The sequence below is a fragment of the Cricetulus griseus genome, chromosome 5 (assembly GCF_003668045.3).
Source record: "Cricetulus griseus strain 17A/GY chromosome 5, alternate assembly CriGri-PICRH-1.0, whole genome shotgun sequence".
NCBI lineage: Eukaryota > Metazoa > Chordata > Mammalia > Rodentia > Cricetidae > Cricetulus > Cricetulus griseus.
The window spans coordinates 138,250,994-138,261,188 of record NC_048598.1 but is presented as its reverse complement, the minus strand read 5'-3'; the positions used below and the strand labels follow the sequence as shown (position 1 = coordinate 138,261,188).

General features: G+C 40.6%; 1 pseudogene; it reads left to right on the top strand.

Moving 5' to 3' along the window:
* Positions 1-9,097: 9,097 nt before the first annotated feature.
* LOC100757256 lies at positions 9,098-9,665 on the top strand (annotated as a pseudogene).
* The last annotated feature ends 530 nt before the right edge of the window (positions 9,666-10,195 follow it).

Genomic DNA, 10,195 nt, shown 5'->3' with positions numbered 1-10,195 from the left:
GATAAAACAGAACAACAAATTGGAATGGAACATAACAAACAAACATAAAACAAAGAGCTGAAGAAAAGGCACAAGAAACCAACACAGACATAAATACACTAATTTACAAAGTCAGGAGTCTCATAAAAACACAAAACCAGAGGCCACAATAAATATGCAAACCTGTAGGATAAATTAATTATTTAAAAGAAAAAATAAACTTAAAAACTGGGGGGCGGGGAGCCCTGACAGGATGTTATGGGAGAAGGATTCTCCAAAGACAACACTGAATTTGGTTTTTTGATGGCTAACTATGGCTGGGCATGCACCCTACCTATGTCACAGCTATGACTTGTTGCAACTGGATTTAACCAGAATCAGTATGTGCTACACAGTTCACTGGCTCATGAGCTTCCAAACCTCTGCATTGATTCCAAACCACAGTCTAATCATCTGTTTTAATTTCTGATTAAACAGATGTGAATCTGCATATGCCATCAACCATAAGTCAGAAGAAGAAAGACCAGGGCTGTTCTGTAAGGAAAGACCAGAAAGTATCCGAGAGGAAGCAGGAGATGGGGAGAGTGTGGGCTGTTTTACATACATACACACACACACACACACACACACACACACACACACACACACACACACACTCACACATGCATGGATGCACACACTCCTGGAAGAAAGACATTAACTTTTTTTCAATTTCAATATGAGTTTAGAATTAGAATTCCAAACCTCAGGGAAGTAACTAATCAATTTAGCCACTGTTGTCGCCAAAGCATCTGTAAGGTTGAAACTGGAAGATCAAAGCCTGCCAAGCATAAGGTTCATGGTTTGTTAAGTGATAGTTCTTCACATCCTATCTCTGCTCAGGGCCAAATTGTGCTCAGCAAAACACGTCTCTCTACAACCCTGGCTTTTCATACAGCTAGCTAGCTGCTCCATAAAATTCACATTTTAAAGATATATGCTAACTGATATCATTCTGATATAAAAGCATAATCTGATAGCAAAGGCCCTCATAAACCTTGTAAAGTATTGAAAATAGAAATGAATATATTTGGAGAGACTACAATGTAAAAAAAATTCCTTCAAAAATTTGTGACTACAGCATTGGAATTGTTTAATTGGGCATACAGTATCTAATTAGAATTATGTGAGTTTAGAAGATAAAGCAGGAAATACCCTTGAACGAATTGGTACAGGAGACCGCTTCCTGAACATAACACCAGTAGCACAGACACTGAGATCAACAATTAATAAATGGGACCTCCTGAAACTGAGAAGCTTCTGTAAGGCAAAGGACATAGTCAGCAAGACAAAACGACAGCCCACAGACTCGGAAAAGATATTCACCAACCCCACATCTGACAGAGGGCTGATCTCCAAAATGTACAAAGAACTCAAGAAGCTATTCTCCAAAACACCAAACAATCCAATTAAAAAATGGGGTACAGAACTAAATAGACAATTCTCAATAGAGGAATCTTAGCCATCAGGGAAATGCAAATCAAAACAACTCTGAGATACCATCTTACTCCTGTCAGAATGGCTAAAATCAAAAATACCAATGACAGTTTATGCTGGAGAGGATGCAGAGAAAGAGGAACACTCCTCCACTGCTGGTGGGAGTGCCAACTTGTACAGCCACTTTGGAAATCAGTATGGTGACTCCTCAAGAAAATGGGAATGAGTCTACCACAAGATCCAGCAATTCCACTCCTAGGCATATACCCAAAGAAGCACATTCCTACAACAAGGACATCTGTTCAATGATGTTCATAGCAGCATTATTTGTAATAGCCAGAAACTGGAAGCAGCCTAGATGCCCCTCAACTGAAGAATGGATACAGAAAATGTGGTACATTTACACAATGGAGTACTACTCAGCAGAAAAAAAAAAACAATGGAATCTTGAAATTTGCAGGAAAATGGATAGAACTCGAAGAAACCATTCTGAGCGAGGTAACCCAATCACAAAAGACAAACATGATATGTACTCACTCATATATCGACCTGCTTTATGATAAACAGTAGTGGCCATGCTTTATCAGAGCTGTTTTTAATGATGTTGCTCAGAATGGTTTCCTTCCAGATGATGATTGAGAAGCTAATTTAAAAAAAAAAAATGGTGCCAGGTACCACAAGAATAACAGAACTGTGCTGTTTTGCTGGGATTTAGTTTTTTACTTTTTTTTTTAATGGAGAGTGTTGGATGTCTCTACAATTTTGTTCAAATGACTGCAGAACCTGGAAAAGTTGTTGCTGCTATTGATGCATAACATACTGCCTTTATTGGTCTTTATGTGTGTGTGTGTGTGTGTGTGTGTGTGTGTGTGTGTGTGTGTGTGTGTGTGTAATTTGAATTTTTGGAAACTTTAGCTGTGCTGTCAATTTTGGAAAAAAGTATCCCAGTTTACTGTGTTGAGTTGGCATTGTACAAAAATTAACAACCATATTGGTCTAGAAATGTTGAACTTAATTTTTTTCCATTTGTACAGAGGTAACGCACTGTATTAAATATGTAAGGTCTTTAAAAAAAGAAGGGATTTTGAGAGCCCATCCCTTGTGAAGGGATGCTCTCTTGACCTGGACACATAGGGAAGGGCCTAGGCCTGGCCCAGGATGATGTGGTAGACTTTGGGGAGCCCCTTTTGAGGGCCTTACCCTGCCTGGGGAGTGGAGGGGGGATGGGTAGGGGCAGGTGGGATGTTTGAGGGGAGGGGAGGGAGAGGAAGAAGGGATTGACATCTGAAGCAAGCTTGTTCCTAATTTGAAGTAATAAAATAAAAAAAGAATTATGTGAGTTTCAGTAATGTTCAACATTCATAAAATTTACACAAGTCTTTGCATAAGACAATCTCACCTTAAAAGAAAAACAATGGATCTAAAGAGGTCAGTCAAAACAATAAAGACGCTGGACCAACAAGACAGCTCAATTAGCAAAAGTTCTTGCCCCCAAGCATGGCATCCCAAGTTCATCTGAGGACCCGCATGATGGGAGGAGAGAATAACTCCTTCAAGTTTTCCTCAGTATGTAGAGACACACACATCATGGCACGTGTATGTTGCAAACATACAAATAAACAAGTGTAGCAACAGATTATAGGATCTCTTACCACTTTGCTTTTTTATTTTAACAGGAAAACTGACTAAATATAAACTAAACTTTGATTCTAGGTATTTGCCACCACACCTGCAAGAAAAAACTATTTTCACAAAATAAAAATAAAATCTTCAAATGTGTTACTTTTATTGAACTGAAACCTATTTTTCCCCAGTGCTGGAGACTGAACCAAAGGCACTTAAAGGTACATTTATTGATTACCTCCCATCATTGCAACACACAACTCAGAGAGTCCTCCATGGACAACACCCACACAAATTTCACCAGAATACTCTGCAGGGGTTGTTGGTTTGACAACATCCATTTGTAACTGAGAGGCATTTCAAGAAGAAGAAAGCTAACATTTTATGAAAATGTTCAGAGAAGAAGATTTCATATTTCTGGGAATTTTATTGTAATAATGCACAAATATATAGCTTATATTTTCAGAAATGTTTAAATGTTTCTTTCAATCCATGGCATGCATAGTTTTTAACAAAGGTGCTGCTCTCCATTGTGATTAACTGAAAAAGTGAAACCACACCGTATGTAGTTAGGGGCAAAATTCAGGAAATGATCTTATGTTTAAGTCATTTTTTATTGCTTTCTGGTTTTATGGTTCTGAGAAAACTATTTAACCTTTCTGTGCCTTGAACTCTTCAAATGTAAAATGTGAAGACAGTAAAAATGAACATCTTGCTGAAGTTGTTCTAAGGAAACATTAAATAAGAGAATATGTGTAAAGGTCTTAACACCATGCTTAGCACACAAGGGCATTCAAGGTTTGGAGGTGGCAGTTTTTATTAGGCAAAAATTACCTTTGGCTCCTTTAAACTCCTTACCCTTCATCTTTCTTCTGCTTAATAAAAATTATTTTTAAAATGTACTTTCTGTTTAGCTTATTCAAAAGTAAGGTCTTGCTCAGCTCTTTGATGCTAAAGGAACTTTCCTGACCCTCAGAAATTAATAAGGGTGCCAAGCAATGATTGGTAGTCATACAGTCCTCTTGGGCTCTCAGGGTGCCACGATGTGTTCATGGTGAAGCAACTCTGACATCTAGTGGTCACAAAGATGAACTTACCTTTTGGTAAGCAAATTGGTCAGATTAAAAGCCTGTAGTCCCCAGGCATGAATTCTCACCTATACAGAGAGGACTTTAAGTCCAATTAGACAGCTGTTGGTTACTCCCAAGATAGAGGTGCCACTATATCACCATTGGAGATATCTAGCTGGGTCAGTCAATGTAGTTGTTCACGGGCTTCATAGCTAAGTGGGACTGATAATTGCTCCTTTCTCTGTCAGCTTGCATAGCACCTTTCCACACTAGGAAAGCTAGTCCTAAAGGAGGCGGCTTGCAGGTCAGTTCCAGCCTGATTCCCCCAAATGTGCTGTCTGGAGTGTGTGGTATTTTCAGAAATAGGTCTCACCTTCAAGCTTTGAGAGTCAACCAACGGCAATGGCAATAGGCTGAGTTTGACTGGGAGACTGAACCAAAGGCACTTAAAGGTACATTTACTGATTACCTCCCCTGAGACTCTCAAACACCCCTGACCAACAACTCAAAGACAGGTTTTCCTTGCCTAGCACTGGGGGTTTTGTTAGGTAGTATGGCTTGGGGGTTAATGTTGTGATATCATGCAATATAACTTCGTTTAATGTGTGTGATGTGGTGTGTGTGTGTGTGTGTGTGTGTGTGTGAGAGAGAGAGAGAGAGAGAGAGAGAGAGAGAGAGAGAGAGAGTATCTGTGTAGGTATACATTATATGTATTTAAGTAAACATAAAATAACAATTCCCTATGGCTTTTTCAAATATGCTTAGTGTTATCTTTCATGTCTGGTACAGGAAACCTAGTTAGCTACTTGTATATGGAAGGATCATAGACTCTAGAGAATCTACTCTATTTTCCTGAATCAATGTAGTTTCTAAATGTATTCTGAATACTTATCCTTATTCCCATAGATGAGTGCAGCTCTCGCCTCTCACCGAAGCAGCTTTTTTTTGTAGAGGCTACAAAAGAACTATACAGATAGACAAAAATTCAGGGGGAAATGGCAATGGAAAGCTCAGCCCCAAGTGGTCCATCTACAACACATAAAGCTCAGGGAACAGCATGGAAGAAGGGACAGAAGGATTATAAGAGCCTGAGAGACAAGAACAAGCTGAGACAGTGCTTTCTAGACATGGCAGGGATGCTACACCATGAAATATCAACAATATGGTTCCTAGATAAGATCTGCACAATGACCACACTGTTTAATATGCCATCAGAGATGGAGGAATTTTACAACGCCTATCTTCAGAGAAAGAACTGCAGCAACCAGTGGCTACTGCGATAGGGAGAACACGTTTTCTCCAAGGATAAGACCCAGGTAGGTGATCCAATCCTAAGTGGTCAGCCCTAAACATCCATACATATAACCAGCACTAAATGGACTGTGGTGTGTGTGTGTGTGTGTGTGTGTGTGTGTGTGTGTGTGTGTGTGTGTGTCTTGTTTGCCTTTCATGTAGAAATTCTAAAACCAAGCTAGCTCCTGACTTGAAAAATAAAAATATTTAATGTGTACATGTGTGGGTAGTGGAGGAAACTCTGAATGTGTTGTTTGGTATGGGAAAAAGCTATGCCATTGACGCCCTTCCCCTATAATAAGATTGATGCCTACCTTGGTTACCATTCCTAGAGCCTTCATCCAGTAGTTGTTCGAAGCAGAAACAGGCACCCACAGCTAAGCACTGAACCATACTACTGGAATCCAGTTGTGGAGAGGAAGGAGGGATGAGCAAAGGAGCCAAGATGGGGCTGGAGAAACTGGCAGAAACAGTGGACCTGAACTACTGATAGCATGGAGACCCTAGTCATATAGCTGCGGAAACAGCATTGGACCGAACTAAGCCCTCTGAATGTGGGTGCCAGCTAAGAGGCCAGGGCAGTCTATGGGACCTCTAACAGTGGAGCCAGTCTTTATCCCTAGAGCACAAATGGACTTTGGGAGCCCATTCCCTATGGAGGGATACTGTTGCAGCCCAGATACAGCAAGGAGGGCCTAGACCCTCCCTCAAATGATATGACAGACTTTGTTGGTCCCCCGTGGAGGGCCTCACAATCCCTGGGGAGGAGTTGGGGGATGGGTTGGGGGAGTTGGGAAGGAACATGAGAGGATGGGAGGGTAAGGGAATGGGGGGGATGCTTATGTAAATATGAGTAGTAATTAAAGAATTTTTTAATTAAAAAAGAACTACTCTCTGCATTTTAAGGGATTATATACAATTAACAGAAAAGTATAACAACTTCAGAAATTATAATGTGTTTTTATAATATTAATTTTTAGTTCAGTTTCATTAAAGGTTTGTTTAAGGCTTTTAATATATATACATATATATATTACATATAAAACAAGATCCTCAGAACAAAAGCAAGCGTGATGCTGAATCGGCAGAGCCATCTGTCTGTCCTCACCACCACTAGTTTCACCTGCTATTTGCAATGCATTATGATGTAACCCACTCCGCCAGGCTCTTCTGCTTTGTAAGTGCTCATTTTTTCAACAAGTGTTCTGTCTACGGTGCTGCCAGATTGGGTAATAAGCATGGAGGGTTGCACAGACATATCCTTGTATTCACTGAAATTACAGATTACTAGACAATGATAATTACAAAGCTTCAAACTGTCTGTTCTGGGCTGAATATTGCCCGCCATCCCGATATGTGGGTTGAAGCTCTACCCTGGGTTCTACAGAATGCAGCTGTGTTTGAAACAAGTGAAATAAGACCCTTCAAGTGGGCATCTAATCTAAAAGAAATTCAAGCACACAACAAGGACCCCAGGGATGCTGTCTGCAGACCGTTTTGAGAGTGGCTGTCTTCAGGGAGTGAGGAACAAGCCTTGGGAAGATCAAATGGGATAACTCCTTGATCTTCGAATTTTATCTCAAAATTCTGAGATTAGATAGAGTTAGGCTATCAGCCTGTGGTAGTTTGATAGTAGTTACAGCAGTCATGGCATGCCAACAAACTGGGATAGAATTCTGTTTGGGGGAGGTTTACAAAACTGTGAACACGTGTTTTCAAGCACCCACCCTAACCAAAGCATCACAGAAGAATGGGCTACAAAGACTGAGGTTTGCAAGATAGAGGAGAAGAAACAGTGGGGCTTATGTTAAAACAAAGTATGAGGAGTAGCAAATAGGGTATAAGCAGGGCTGCAAGCAAGAGCGTGGAATGAAACAAAACTAGCAGGAAAGGTGGCACCACATGATGTAAATATTTTATGGTAAAGACTTAAAAGATCTTACTTGGCCAGGTATGGTGGTGCATGCTTTTAATCCCAGCATTCAACATGCAGATCTCTGTGAGATTAAGGCCATCCTGGTCTACTCAGAGTTCCAGGGCAGCCAGTGCTATGTAAAGAGACCTTGTCTTAACAACAACAAAAAAAAAACTTACTTGCACATCAATGTTTATTGCTGCACTGTTCAGAATAGCCAGGAGGCAGAACCAAACTGGATGTCCATCAGCAGATGGATGAATAAAGAAAACTTGGTACTATACATAATGGAATTTTATTCAGCCATAAAGAAAAATTTATAAGAAAATGGATGGAAGTGGAAAGCATTAAGTGAAATAAGTCAGACTCAGACAAATGCCACACATACTCTTTCACGTTATATACATATATGTGGATGTATATAATATAAAGTGTGTTTACATTGTGCATCAAAAAAAGAGATTATGAAAGAAGAGGTACAGATCTTAAAGAGGGGGAAAAAATGTGATGGAATACGTGCTACGAGAAAACAAATGAGAATTCTGTTTGTAGGGAGGGGAGAACCACCCAAAGGGAGGAGGGGGATTAATTAGAACACAATATAATGACTACTGTGCATGCAAATGCCATAATGAAACCTACTAGTTTGCATGTTGGCTTTTTAAAATTGATATTTTCTAGCAGGAGAAAACTAAACTTTTAGTGTGCCTTAATCAGAGAACCCTGTGATTAATTTGGATTTCCATATCACTCCAGCTGAAGTTGCAAGAACACGTTGAGGATGGGAAGAAAAGAAATAGAAAGGCCAATCAGGAAGATGTGTTGGTTGCCTGACATAAACAAGTGGTGATGGGGAATGTACTGTGTATGTTCATCTTATTGATTATTGAATAAAATACTGTTTGGCCAATGAGACAGCAAGTTAGACAGGAGTAGGAGTCAAAGAGGATTCTGGGAAATGTAGTAGAGAAGTGGTGATCCAGGCAGGAAGTGACATAGCAAGGAGACTCATATTTAAGAAAGGAGAAACAGGAAGTGTCCCTTTTTCCCCTTCCTCCTCCAGTGGTGCCATGTGAGCCACCTGCAAGAGAGGGTGCCAGCGAAAGGCATCCTCTATAAGATAAGTCTTATAAAATATATAGATTTATGATAATTAAGACTGAGCTAGCAGATGAGAAATCCTAGTCATTGGCCAAGCAGCATTTGAACCTAATACAAGTTTCTGTGTATTCATTTGGGCCCTAACTCGGGCAGGTGGCTGGCGTAAAGCACACGTGGTGGTGGGGCTTGGGCGGCTTTTGGCAGAAAGATTTATCGTAACAAAGTGGCTTGTATATAAATTGAAATATTTGTTTCAGTGTTGTGGATGCCTCATTTAAGTGGAATCAGCATTTATCCTTCTGTGATTGGCTTATCTCACTTAGCATAATGTCCTCAAGGATTATGTGTGCTGTCAAACGTTGAAGTGTTTCCCTCTTTTTCAAGATAACCTAATATTCCATTATGTGTGTATTGCATTTTTCCTCATTAATCTACATGGGATGTTATAATGAACATGGGAGTGTTGAACTCATGTTAAGTATCCTTAGCATTTCTCCAAAAGAAACGAATGTGAGGAAACTGTGGGAGGTGTTAGATATGATGCTTATTGCAGTGATAATCATTAAGTATTCCAAGATCATCAGTTTCATACATTAGAGCTCTTTACTTAATGTTATACTTCACTTAAAGCTGCTTAGAAATGGTGAAACTTGACCTTCCCTCAGGCTGGGCAGCAACTCTCACCATGAAGGTGTCCAGTTTCAGCGGGTACAAGATCTACCCTGGACATGGGCGGTACTACACCAGGACCAAAGGGAAGATTTTCCGGTTTCTTAAAGCAAAATTCGAGCCTGCATTCCTTTCCAAAAGTAATGAATCCTCGGCAGATAAACTGGACTGTCTTCTACAGAAGAAAACACAAAAAAGGACAGTCAGAAGAAATTCATAAGAAAAGAACTCACCGTGTAGTCAAATTCCAGCGTGCAGTCACTGGTGCATCCCTCGCTGATATCATGGCCGAGAGGAATCAGAAACCAGAAGTCAGGAAAGCTCAGCGAGAGCAGGCTATCTGGGCTGCCAAGGAAGCAAAACCGGCTAAGCAGGCATCCAAGAAGACAGCAATGCCTGCTGCCAAGGCCCCTACAGAAGCAGCCCCTAAACAAAAGACTGTGAAGCCTGTGAAGGTCTCTGCTCCCCGAGTTGGTGGAAAACGCCAACTTGGTAGATCAGAGTTTCGAATAAAGTTCTATCTAATGCGAAAGAAAGAAAGAAAGAAAGAAAGAAAGAAAGAAAGAAAGAAAGAAAGAAAGGAAGGAAGGAAGGAAGGAAGGAAGGAAGGAAGGAAGGAAGGAAGGAAGGAAGGAAGGAAGGAAGGAAGGGGGAAACTTAAAAATCCACAACATGACTTGGCTTTAAGGACAGAGGGGATTCTGTTGTTGTTGTTGTTGTTGTTGTTGTTGTTGTTGTTGTTGTTGCTGGGTTATAAAACACATAGGTTTAAAATGGCACTAAACTACAAATCAGAGAAGTAGGTAAGGGCCTCTGGTAGTGAATCAGTATTTATCCCTAGTACACGAATGGACTTTTGGAGCCCACTCCACATAGAGGGATACTCTCTCAGCCTAGACACATGGGGGAGGCCTAAGGCCCTGCTCCAAATGATATGACAGACATTGTAGATCCCCCATGGAAGGCTTCACACTCCCTGGGAAGCAGAAAGGGGTTGGGCTAGAGGGTGAGGGAGCAGGGGCGGAGGGGAGGAAGAGGGAACTGGGAATGACATGTAAAACAAGCTTGT